General features: G+C 43.8%; 1 protein-coding gene across 2 annotated transcripts in view; it reads right to left on the reverse strand.

Moving 5' to 3' along the window:
• mcf2la (mcf.2 cell line derived transforming sequence-like a) overlaps nt 1-13,043 on the reverse strand; it is a 249,981-nt gene that overhangs the window by 51,802 nt on the left and 185,136 nt on the right. The gene's annotated exons all lie outside the window — the stretch shown is intronic.

Below are 13,043 nucleotides of genomic sequence, written 5' to 3' on the forward strand. Positions count from 1 at the left end.
TCCAGTTAAGTTTCTGCTCAATGGTGACCCCCAGGATGTTGATGGTGGGGGATTCGGCAGTGGTAATGCCGTTGAATGACAAGGGGAGGTGGTTATATTCTCTCTTGTTGGAGATTGTCATTGCCTGGCACTTGTCTGGCGCGAATAAGAACATAAGAACATAAGAAATAGGAGCAGGAGTAGGCCAATCGGCCCCTCGAGCCTGCTCCGCCATTCAATAAGATCATGGCTGATCTGATCCTAACCTCAAATCTAAATTCATGTCCCATTTCCTGCCCGCTCCCCGTAACCCCTAATTCCCTTTACTTCTAGGAAACTGTCTATTTCTGTTTTAAATTTATTTAATGATGTAGCTTCCACAGCTTCCTGGGGCAGCAAATTCCACAGACCTACTACCCCCTGAGTGAAGAAGTTTCTCCTCATCTCAGTTTTGAAAGAGCAGCCCCTTATTCTAAGATTATGCCCCCTAGTTCTAGTTTCACCCATCCTTGGGAACATCCTTACCGCATCCACCCGATCAAGCCTCAAATGTTACTTGCCACTTATGAGCCCAAGCCTGGATGTTGTCCAGGTCTTGCTGCATGCGGGCACGGACTGCTTCATTATCTGAGGGGTTGCGAATAGAACTGAATAATGTGCAATCATCAGCAAACATCCCTATTTCTGACCATTTGATGGAGGGAAGGTCATTGATGAAGCAGCTGAAGATCGCTGGGCCTCAGTCACTGCCCTAAGGAACTCCTGCAGCAATGTCCTGGGACTGAGATGATTGGCCTCCAACAACCACTACCATCTTCATTTGTGCTCGGTATGAGTCCAGCCACTGGAGAGTTTTCCCCGATTCCCATTGACTTCAATTTTACTAGGGCTCCATGGTGCCACACTCGGTCAAATGCTGCCTTGATGTCAAGGGCACTCACTCTCACCTCACCTGGAATTCAGCTCTTTTGTCCATGTTTGTACCAAAGTGAGCTTCGGTGAGCAGGTTACTGGTGAGTAAGTGCCGCTTGATAGCACTGTCGACGACACTTTCCATCACTTTGCTGATGATTGAGAGTAGACTGATGGGGCGGTAATTGGCCGGATTGGATTTGTCCTGCTTTTTGTGGACAGGACATACCTGGGCAATTTTCCACATTGTCAGGTAGATGCCAGTGTTGTAGCTGTACTGGAACAGCTTGGCTAGAGGCGCAACTAGTTCTGGTGCACAAGTCTTCAGCACTACAGCTAGGACGTTGTCGGGTCCAATAGCCTTTGCTGTATCCAGTGCACTCAGCCCTTTCTTGACATCACTTGGTGTGAATCGAATTGGCTGAAGACTGGCTTCTGTGATGGTGGGGATATCGGGAGGAGGCCGAGATGGATCTTCCACTCGGCACCTCGAGCTGAAGATGGTTGCAAACGCTTCAGCCTTGTCTTTTGCATTCAAGTGCTGGACTCCGCCATCATTGAGGATGGGGATGTTTACAGAGCCTCCTCCTCCCTTTGGTTGTTTAATTGTCCACCACCATTTATGACTGGATGTGACAGGACTGCAGAGCTTTAGATCTGATCCATTGGTTGTGGAATCGCTTAGCTCTGTCTATAGCATGTTGCTTCCGCTGTTTAACATGCATGTCGTCCTGAGTTGTAGCTTCACCAGGTTGGCACCTCATTTTTAGGTACGCCTGGTGCTACTCCTGGCATGCTCTTCTACACTACTCATTGAACCAGGGTTGATCCCCTGGCTTGTTAGTAATGGTAGAGTGAGGAATATGCCAGGCCATGAGGTTACAGATTGTGCTGGAATACAATTCTGCTGCTGCTAGATGGCCTGCAATGCCTCATGGATGCCCAGTTTTGACCTGCTAGATCTGTTCTGAATCTATCCCATTTAGCACAGGGGTAGTGCCGCACAACACGTTGGATGGTGTCCTCAGTGTGAAGCATCGTGATGGTCACTCCTACCAATAGTGTCATGGACAAGTGCATATGCGACAGGTAGATTGGTGAGGACAAGGTCAAGTCGTTTTTTTCCTCGTGTTGGTTCACTCACCACCTGCCGCAGGCCCAGTCTGGCAGCTATGTCCTTCAGGACTCGGCCAGATCGGTCAGTAGTGGTGCTACCGAGCCGCTCTTGGTGATGGACATTGAAGTCCCCCACCCAGAGTACATTCTACCTTCAGTGCTTCCTCCAAGTCGTGCTCAACATGGAGCAGGACTGATTCATCAGCTGAGGGAGGGCGGTAGGTGGTAATCAGCAGGAGGTTTCCTTGCCCATGTTTGACCTGATGCCATGAGATTTCATGGGGTCCGGAGTCAATGTTGCGGACTCTCAGGGCCAGTCACTCCTGACTGTATATCACTGTACCACCACCCCTGGTGGATCTGTCTTGTCGGTGGGACAGTACATATCCAAGGATGGTGATGGAAGAGTCTGGGACGTTGGCTGAAAGGTATGATTCTGTGAGTATGGCTATGTCAGGCTGTTGCTCGACTGGTCTGTGGGACAACTCTCCCAATTTTGGCACAAGTCCCCACATGTTAGTTAGGAGGACTTTGCAAGGTCGACTGGGCTTGGTTTGCCTTTGTCGTGTCCGGTGCCTAGTGGTCCGTCCGGTTTTATTCTTAATATGACTTTTTGTAGCAAGATTGTACAACAGAGTGGCTTGCTAGGCCATTTCAGAGGGTGTTTAAGAATCAACCACATTGCTGTGGGCCGGGTAAGGAAGGCAGGTTTCCTTCCCTAAAGGACATGAGTGAAACAGACGGGCTTTTACGACAATCCAGTAATTTCATGGCCATCATTACTGATACTAGTTTCTTTTTTTTTATTCCAGATTTTAATTAATTAATTGAATTTAAAATCCCCAGCCGCCGTGGCGGGATTTGAACTCATGACTCCGGGCCTCTGGATTACTAGTCCAGTAACATAATCACTATGCTACCGTATCCGGTACATTTAGAGTGTAAACCACAACCAGCAGACTGATCCATATAGAGTTTGTACCACAAAAAGAGACAGACCCATGGACAGTGTAAATCACAACAAGCAGACTGATGCATCTACAGTGTAAATCACAATGAGTAAACTGATCCATTTAGAGTGTAAACCACAACTCGCAGTCAGACCCATGAACAGTGTAAACCACAACTAGCAGACTGACCCATGCACAGTGTAAACTACAACTGGTAGACTGATCCATGTACAGTGTAAATCACAACTAGCAGGCAGACTGACTCATGTAGAGTGTAAACCACAACTAGTAGACTGATACATGTGCAGTGTAAACCGCAATTAGCAGACTGATCCATGTACAGTGTAAATCGGAACTGGTAGACTGATCCATGTACATCCATGTACGTGTAAACCACAACTAGTAGACTGATACATGTGCAGTGTAAACCACAACTAGCAGACTGACCCATGTACAGCGTAAATCGGAACTAGTAGACTGATCCATGTACATCCATGTACGTGTAAACCACAACTAGTAGACTGATACATGTGCAGTGTAAACCACAACTAGCAGACTGATCAATGTACAGTGTAAATCACAAGTAGTAGACTGACCCATGTACAGTGTAAATCACAACCAGGAGACTGACCCATGTAGAGTTTAAATCACAACACGCAGACTGATACATGTGCAGTGTAAATCACAACTAGCAGACTGATCCATGTACAGTGTAAATCACAACTAGCATACTGATCCATGTACAGTGTAAATCACAACTAGCAGACTGATCCATGTACAGTGTAAATCACAACTAGCATACTGATCCATGTAGAGTTTAAATCACAACACATAGACTGACCCATGTACAGTGTAAATCACAACTAGCATACTGATCGATGCAGAGTTTAAATCACAACACATAGACTGACCCATGTACAGTGTAAATCACAACTAGCATACTGATCGATGCAGAGTTTAAATCACAACACATAGACTGACCCATGTACAGTGTAAATCACAACTAGCAGACTGATCCATGTACAGTGTAAATCACAACGTGTGAGTCACCATGAGTGACTCATCTGCACAGGAGGAAAAAGAATGGGGGAGTAATAGCGATAGGGGATTCCATCGTAAGGGGAACAGGCGTTTCTGCGGCCGCAGACATGACTCCAGGATGGTATGTTGCCTCCCTGGTGCTAGGGTCAAGTATGTCACGGAGCGGCTGTAGGACATTCTGAAGGGGGAGGGTGAACAGCCAGAGGTCGTGGTCCATATTGGTACCAACGACATCGGTAAAAAAAAAGGATGAGGTCCTGCAAGCAGAATATAGGGAATTAGGAAATAAATTAAAAAGCAGGACCTCTAAGGTAGTAATCTCGGGATTACTCACAGTGCCACGTGCTAGCGAGAGCAGAAATAGGAGAATAGACCAGATGAATGTGTGGCTTGAGAGATGGTGTAGGAGGGAGGGGTTTAAATTCCTGAGGAATTGGAACCGATTCTGGGAAAGGCGGGACCTGTACAAGCTGGATGGGTTCCACCCAAGCAGAACTGGGACCAATATCCTCGCGGGGGCATTTTCTAGTTCTGTTGGGGAGGGTTTAAACTAGTATGGCAGGGGGATGGGAACCAAAGGGCAGGTACAGATAGGACAAATTCAGAACAGGAAACGGGAAGTAGAAAAGCAGTTAGTGACGTAGTTAGCGACTCAGAAAGGCAAAAGAAGCAAAGGTTAAATAATGTTCAGCACAGGAATTTGACGGGATTAAAGAGCATATACTTCAATGCAAGGAGTATTACAAACAAAGCAGATGAGCTAAGGGCACAGATAGACACATGGCAGCATGATATCATTGCTATAATGGAAACCTGGCTTAAAGAGGGGGATAATTGGCAGTTCAATATCCCTGGATATAGTGTGTTCGGGCAGGATGGAGTGGGTGATAAAAAAGGAGGGGGGGGTAGCATTATTGGTTAAAGAATCAATTACAGTTGTGAGAAGGGATGATATGCTAAATGGATCATCAATCGAGGCCATATGGGTTGAGCTAAGAAATAAAAATGGGGCAGTCACACTACTAGGGGTGTACTATAGACCCCCAAATAGCAAAAGGGAGATAGAAGAACAAATATGTAGGCAAATTTCTGAGTGCAAAAGTAAGAGGGCAATAATAGTAGGGGACTTCAACTACCCTAAAATATCAACTGGGATTCAAACAGTGCGAGGGGCACAGAGGGCGCAAATTCTTGATTGGTGTCCAGGAGAACATTTTTAGCCAGTACGTGACAAGCCCAACAAGAGGGGATGCAATTCTAGATTTAGTCCTGGGAAATGAAGATGGGCAAGTGGGTGAAGTGACAGTGGGTGGCCATATTGGGGATAGTGACCACAATTCAGATAGTTTTAGCATTATTATGGAAAAGGACAGAGTTAAATCAGGAGTAAATGTTTTAAATTGAGGGATGACAAATTTTACAGAACTAAGAGGTTATTTGGCAGAAGTGTACTGGACACAACTACTTGAGGAGAAATCAGTGGCAAGCCAGTGGGAGGCACTAAAAAGTGAAATTCTACGGGTACAATGCACACACGTCTCCTCAAACAAAAAGGATGGCACAGCCAAATTTACAGCCCCCTTGTTGTCTCGAAGTATACGGGGCAAGATAAAGCAGAAAAAGAAAGCTTATGACTATCACAGAATACTAAATACTGCAGAAAACCTAGAGGAGTATAGAAAGTACAGGGATGACGTAAAAAAGGAAATAAGGAAAGCAAAGAGAGGACATGAAAAAATATTAGCGAGTAAGATTAAAGAGGATAGCTAAGGGAAAGGTTGGACCTATCAGGAATGATAAGGGTAACTTGTGTGTAGAAGCAGAGGATGTGGGTAGGGTTTTAAATGAATATTTTGTCTCCGTATTCACAAAGGAAAGGGGATGATCCGGACACAGTAGTTAAAGAGGAGAGATGTGAAATATTGGATACGGTAAACATAACTAGAGAGGAAGTATTAGAGGGAATGGAATCGTTGAAAGTTGATAAGTCACCAGGGCCGGATGGATTGTTTCTTAGGCTATCGAAGGAAGCCAGGGAGGAAATAGCGGATGCTCTGAGGATCATTTTCCAATCCCCACTCGATACAGGGGAGGTACCGGAGGACTGGAAGACTGCAAACTTAGTATCATTGTTTAAAAAGGGTACGAGGGAAAGGCCAAACAATTATAAGCCGGTCAGTCTTACCTCGGTGGTGGATAAACTATTAGAATCAATACTGAGAGATAGGATAAACTGTCACTTGGAAAGGCATGGTTTAATCAGGGATAGTCAGCATGGATTTGTTCAGGGAAGGTCATGCCTTACAAATCTGATTAAATTCTTTGAGGAAGTGACAAGGAGGATTGATGAGGGTAGTGCAGTGGATGTTGTCGACATGGATTTTAGTAAGGCATTTGACAAGGTCCCACATGGCACTGGTCAGAAAGGTAAAAGCCCATGGGACACAGGGAAATGTGGCGAATTGGATCCAAAATTGGCTCAGTAACAGGAAACAAAGGGTAAAAGTCGATGGATGTCTTTGCGAATGGAAATCCATTTGCAGTGGTGTGCCACAGGGCTCAGTGTTGGGTCCCTTGCTGTTTGTGGTATATATTAATGATTTGGACTTGAATGTAGGGGGCATGATTGGCAAATTTGTAGATGACACAAAAATTGGCCGTGTAGTTGATAGTGAAGAGGATAGCTGTAGACTCCAATAAGATATCAATGGGTTGGTGGAGTGGGCAGGAAAAGTGGCAAATGGAGTTCAACCCAGAGAAGTGTGAGGTAATGCACTTAGGGAGGGCGAACAGTAAAAGGGAATACGCAGTAAACGGGAATATATTGAGAGGGGTAGAGGAGTGCGTGTGCACAGGTCCCAGGAGGTGGCAGTACAGGTAGATAAGGTTGTGAAAAAGGCATACGGAATGCTCTCCATTATTAGCCGAGGTATAGAATACAAAAGCAGGGATGTAATAATGGAACTGTATAAAACACTGGTAAGGCCACAGTTGGAGTATTGTGCGCAGTTCTGGTCACCATATTACAGGAAGGACGTAATTGCTCTGGGGAGAGTGCAGAGAAGATTTAGAAGAATGTTGCCAGGGCTTGAAAATTGCAGCTATGAGGAGAGATTGGATAGGCTGGGGTTGTTTTCCTTGGAGCAGAGGAGGCTGAGGGGTGACTTGATTGAGGTGTACAAAATTATGAGGGGCTCAGATAGTGTAGACAGGAAGTACCTGTTTCCCCTCGCAGAAAGTTCAAGAACTAGAGGACTGGTTGGCAGAAGGATTAGAGGGGACATGAGGAAAAACATTTTTTACCCAGAGGGTGGTGGGTGTATGGAATTCACTGCCCGAATAGGTGGTAGAGACAAGGACCCTCAACTCTTTTAAAAAGTACCTGGACCTGCACCTAAAGTGCTGTAAGCTGCAGGGCTACAGACCAGGTGCTGGAAGGTGAGATTAGAATGGGCACCTGGTTGTTCTTCGAGCCGGTGTGGACACGATGGGCCGAATGGCCCCCTTCGGTGTTGTATCTTTTCTATGGTTCTATGACCCCTAACCCCATGAATCCTTATCTTGTGTAACAACCTTTTATGTTACATCTTTTTGAATGTCTTTTGAAAATCCAAATATACTACATCCACTGGTTCTCCCTTACCTACCCTGCTAGTTACACCCTCAAAAAATTCTAATAGATTTGTCAAACACGATTTCACTTTCATAAAACCATGTTGACTCTGCTTAATCATATTATGATTTTCTAACTGCCCTGTTACTACATCCTTAATAGATTCTAGCACTTTCCCTACTACTGATGACATGCTAACTGTCCTATAGTTCCCTGTTTTCTCTCTCCCTCCTTCCTATTTCTGTTTCTTTCCTATGGTTCTCACAAGCAGACTGATCCAGGTACAGTGTAAATCACAACTAGCAGACTGATCCATGTGCAGTATAAACGACAACTAGCAGACTGATCCACATACAAAGTAAATCACAACTAGCAGACTGATCCATATACAATATAAAGCACAACTTGCAGACGGACCCATGTACAGTGCAAATCACAACTAGTAGACTGATTCATGTGGAGCGTGAACCACAACACGCAGACTGATCCATGTAGAGTGTAAACCACAACATGCAGACTGATCCATGTAGTGCAAAACACAACTCGTTACTGCTACATGTACAGTGTAAATCACAACTCGTTACTGTTACATGTAGTGTAAATCACAACTCGTTACTGTTACATGTACAGTGTAAATCACAACTCGTTACTGTTACATGTACAGTGTAAAGCACAACTACCAGACTGACTCATGAACAGTGAAAATCACAACTCGTTACTGTTACATGTACAGTGTAAATCACAACTCGTTACTGTTACATGTACAGTGTAAAGCACAACTACCAGACTGACTCATGAACAGTGAAAATCACAACTAGTAGACTGTTACATGTAGAGTGTAAACCACAACTAGCAAACTGATTCATGTACAGCATAAACCACAACTAGCAGATGGATCCATGTACAGTGTAAATCACAACAAAGAGTGTCCCATGTACAGTGTAAACCATAACTAGTAGACTGACCTATGTACAGTGTAAATCACAACTAATCGACTGACCCATGTAGAGTGCAAATTACAACTAGTAGACTAATCCACGGACAGTGTAAATCACAACACGGAGACTGGCCCACGTACAAAGTTAATCACAACGAGCAGGCTCATCCCTGTACAGTGTAAACCTCAAGTGGCAGAATGACTCATGTACAGTGTAAATCACAACTAGTAGACTGATCCATGTACAGTGTAAATCACAACTCGCAGGCTCATCCACATACAGTGTAAATCACAACTAGTAGACGGTTACATGTACAGTGTAAACCAAAACTAGCAGACTGATCCATGAACAGTGTAAACCACAACCAGCAGACTGATCCATGTCAAGTGCAAATCACAACTGGCAGGCTAACCCATGTTCAGTGTAAACCACAACCAGCAGACTGATCCATATGCAGTGTAAATCACAAGTAGTGTCCCATGTACAGTATGAAGTACAACTAGCAGCCTGACCCATGTAGAGTGTAAATCACAACTGGCAGGCTGAGTAAGGGTTGAGGATAGCTACTCAGACTGGCAAAAAGTGGGAATTGATGTTCTATAGAGATCGGTGCTGGGACCACTGTTTTTCACAATTTATATCAACGATTTGGACTTGGGAACCGGAGGTATAATTTCAAAATTTGTGGACATGAGATTGGGGTATGTAGTTAGTACAAAATAAAAGGTGTCATAATGCAAAAGGATATTAATAAACTTGCAGAATGGGCGTGTAATTGGCAAATTAATTTCAATATAGATAAATGTGAGGTGTTGCATTTTGGTAGGAGGAATAAGGAGGCCACATATTGCTTGGATAATAAGAGTTTAAATGGGGTAGAGAAGTGAAGGGATCTGGGGGTACAAGTACACAAATCACTAAAAGTAGCCATAAAAAAGGCGAACTGAGCACTGGGGTTCATTTCTAGAGGGATAGATTTGAAAAGCAGAGAAGTTATGTTAAACTTGTATTGAATCTTGGTTAGACCACAGTATGAACAATTCTGGTCTCCATATTTAGGGATGGGCAATAAATGCTGGCCTTGCCAGCGACGCCCACATCCCATGAACGAATAAAAAAAATTGTAAGAAAGGAAGAGGTGTTGAAGAATATGCAAAGAAGATTCACAAGGATGATACCAGAACTGAGAGGACATATTTATCAGGAAAGATTAAACAGGCTAGGGCTCTTTTCTCTAGAAAAGAGAAGATTGAGGGGTGACTTGATAGAGGTATTTAAGATAATGCAAGGGTTTGATAGGGTAGATGTAGAGAAAATGTTTCCACTTCTGGGGGAGTCCAAAACTAGAGGTCATCAAGATAGTTGCTAATAAATTCAATAGGGAATTCAGGAAAAACTTCATTACCCAGAGTGTGGTAAGAAGTTGAGGCAAACAGCATGGATGCGTTTGAGGGGAAGCTAGATAAGCACGAGGGAGAAAATGTGGAAAACCATAAAGAGATGCCTGACCATATTAACTTTGTAATACACCTAAACCATAAAGAGATGCCTGACCATATTAACTTTCTAATACACCTAAACCATAAAGAGATGCCTGACCATATTAACTTTGTAATACACCTAAACCATAAAGAGATGCCTGACCATATTAACTTTGTAATACACCTAAACCATAAAGAGATGCCTGATCATATTAACTTTCTAATACACCTAAACCATAAAGAGATGCCTGACCATATTATCTTTCTAATACACCTAAACCATAAAGAGATGCCTGACCATATTAACTTTCTAATACACCTAAACCATAAAGAGATGCCTGACCATATTAACTTTCTAATACACCTAAACCATAAACAGATGCCTGACCATATTAACTTTCTAATATGGTATTAATTTCCTAATACCCTTAAAACCAAAAAAAGAAGAAATGCATGATGGATAAGTTGGCTATGTTAACTGACCAGCTGAATATAATAGAAAGCTTATGTTTTAGTTCTCACCAAAGACATACAGAAGAGCTATTGTGCTCACATTGATAACTGTCTGACTAACAGAAATGAATGACCATATAGCCTTGAGACTAGGTACAGACCCGCAGAGATGATAGCCATTCGTACGGTCACCTTACAAAACCGTATGACCCTTGATTACCTATTGGCAGAGAAAGGAGGAACATGCGCACTAATTGGATCTGAATGTTGTACCTACATACCTGATAGTTCAGAGAATATTACTAATTTGGCCGATCACATTCAAAGGGAAGTTGAGAAATTCAAGCAGCCCCCTTCGTTCACTCTTTGGGGCTGGGCAACAGGGTGGCTGGGTTCTATTGGGACTTCTCTAGTTCAGGGACTAGTCATATTTGTTGTTATAATTCTTATAGCCTATTGCTTTGTCAAATGCTGCTGTGTTATGATGTCCAATCTGGGTACACAAATAGTGCCCACAAATTTGATGGTGCAAGTAGGGGTGACACAGGATGAGGTGCAGGAGGAGTTTGAACGTCTGAGTGAAATAATGCTCTATTACAGTATTGTCCTTTTTTATAAAGGACAAAAGGGGGGAATGTGGAAAACCATAAAGAGATGCCTGACCATATTAACTTTCTAATACACCTAAACCATAAAGAGATGCCTGACCATATTAACTTTCTAATACACCTAAACCATAAACAGATGCCTGACCATATCAACTTTCTAATATGGTATTAATTTCCTAATACCCTTAAAACCAAAAAAAGAAGAAATGCATGATGGATAAGTTGACCAGGTTAACTGACCAGCTGAATATAATAGAAAGCTTATGTTTTAGTTCTCACCAAAGACATACAGAAGAGCTATTGTGCTCACATTGATAATTGTCTGACTAACAGAAATGAATGACCATATAGCCTTGAGACTAGGTACAGACCCACTGATAAGAAAAACTGTTATTAAGGAAACATACTTTCCCAGACAGTGTTTAAAAAAAATCATGAGGCAGTCACGAGGAACCAGAGGGTGGGTTCCCTATTTTGATTGACTAACCACTTGAACTAATAAAGAATGTACATGTACGCCCATATTCTATGATAGACAGACATTACTAATTAAACTGTATAAATGTAAACTGTTTCCTTTGTTCAGGAAAGAGGTTGTTCTGACCATTGTTCAGAACACAGCTTCCCTTGTATACAAGTTTCTTTTAATAAACTCTTACTTGTCTGAAAATAAGTGTTTGGAGTTAATGCATTGTATATAATAGGTAATTAAGTTTTTGACAAAAGGAATAGAAAAATATGCTGATAGGGGTAGATGAAATAAGGAGGAAGGAGGCTCATGTGGAGCATAAACTCTGGCATAAACCAGTTGGGCCGAATGGCCTGTTTCTGTACTGCAGACTCAATGTAACTCACGTATAGTACAAACCACAGCTAGCCGACTGGTTCATGCTAAGCGAACCTGCCCAGTTTAAAAGATGTTCTCTGTAACCCAGCCAGTCCTTGACCCGACCATCAATATTGCGATTTAAAGTAACAATCTTACACTGACCAAACCTGGCTGCATGCAGTCTTCACAGAAACGATGCACTACTTAAGAATCCCTAATTGCTTGAGATGCTTCAACTGCCTGAGATCCCCAACTTCCCTCTGTGTCCATTCACGTGGGTATTTTGGCTGCTGCCCCAGATCCAAGCTGATTACTTCTAACTGGCCCCTTGTTTCTTGTCTCCTCCACTTCCTATTGCCCAGTTCTTTACTCCCCTTTCAGGTACATTACCCCTCCCTCCAGTCCCTACCCCAACCCATCACTACTCTTTTTTTTTATTCATTCATGGGATGTGGGCGTCGCTGGCAAGGCCGGCATTTATTGCCCATCCCTAATTGCCCTCGAGAAGGTGGTGGTGAGCCGGATTCTTGAACCGCTGCAGTCCGTGTGGTGAAGGTTCTCCCACAGTGCTGTTAGGAAGGGAGTGCCAGGATTTTGACCCAGCGACGATGAAGGAACGGCAATATATTTCCAAGTCGGGATGGTGTGTGACTTGGAGGGGAACATGCAGGTGGTGTTGTTCCCATGTGCCTGCTGCCCTTGGCCTTCTAGATGGTGGAGGTCGTGGGTTTGGGAGGTGCTGTCGAAGAAGCCTTGGCGAGTTGCTGCAGTGCATCCTGTGGATGGTACACACTGCAGCCACAGTGGGCCGGTGGTGAAGGGAGAGAATGTTTAGGATGGTGGATGGGGTGCCACCTCCTTTGCCTTCCTACGCTCCTTTCACCGTTCCAGGCTTGAATCCCCCTGAATAATCCCAAGGTATTCTCTGAAGGGCCCATCAAGGCCTCTGTCGCTGCGTCCTTACAAGCAGCAACCTCAACCGCCCTATCCTCCTCTCTCACCGACTTTCCCACCCAACATGCCAGCTGGGGGCTAACCTCACAAACTTCCTTCCTGTACCGCTCACTACCCCCGTGTAATCTGCCGGTGGATCAGCTCTCTCCGCATTTCGCTCCAGTTTTTA

The sequence above is a fragment of the Heptranchias perlo genome, chromosome 11 (genome assembly GCF_035084215.1).
Source record: "Heptranchias perlo isolate sHepPer1 chromosome 11, sHepPer1.hap1, whole genome shotgun sequence".
In the NCBI taxonomy this organism is placed as follows: Eukaryota; Metazoa; Chordata; class Chondrichthyes; order Hexanchiformes; family Hexanchidae; genus Heptranchias; species Heptranchias perlo.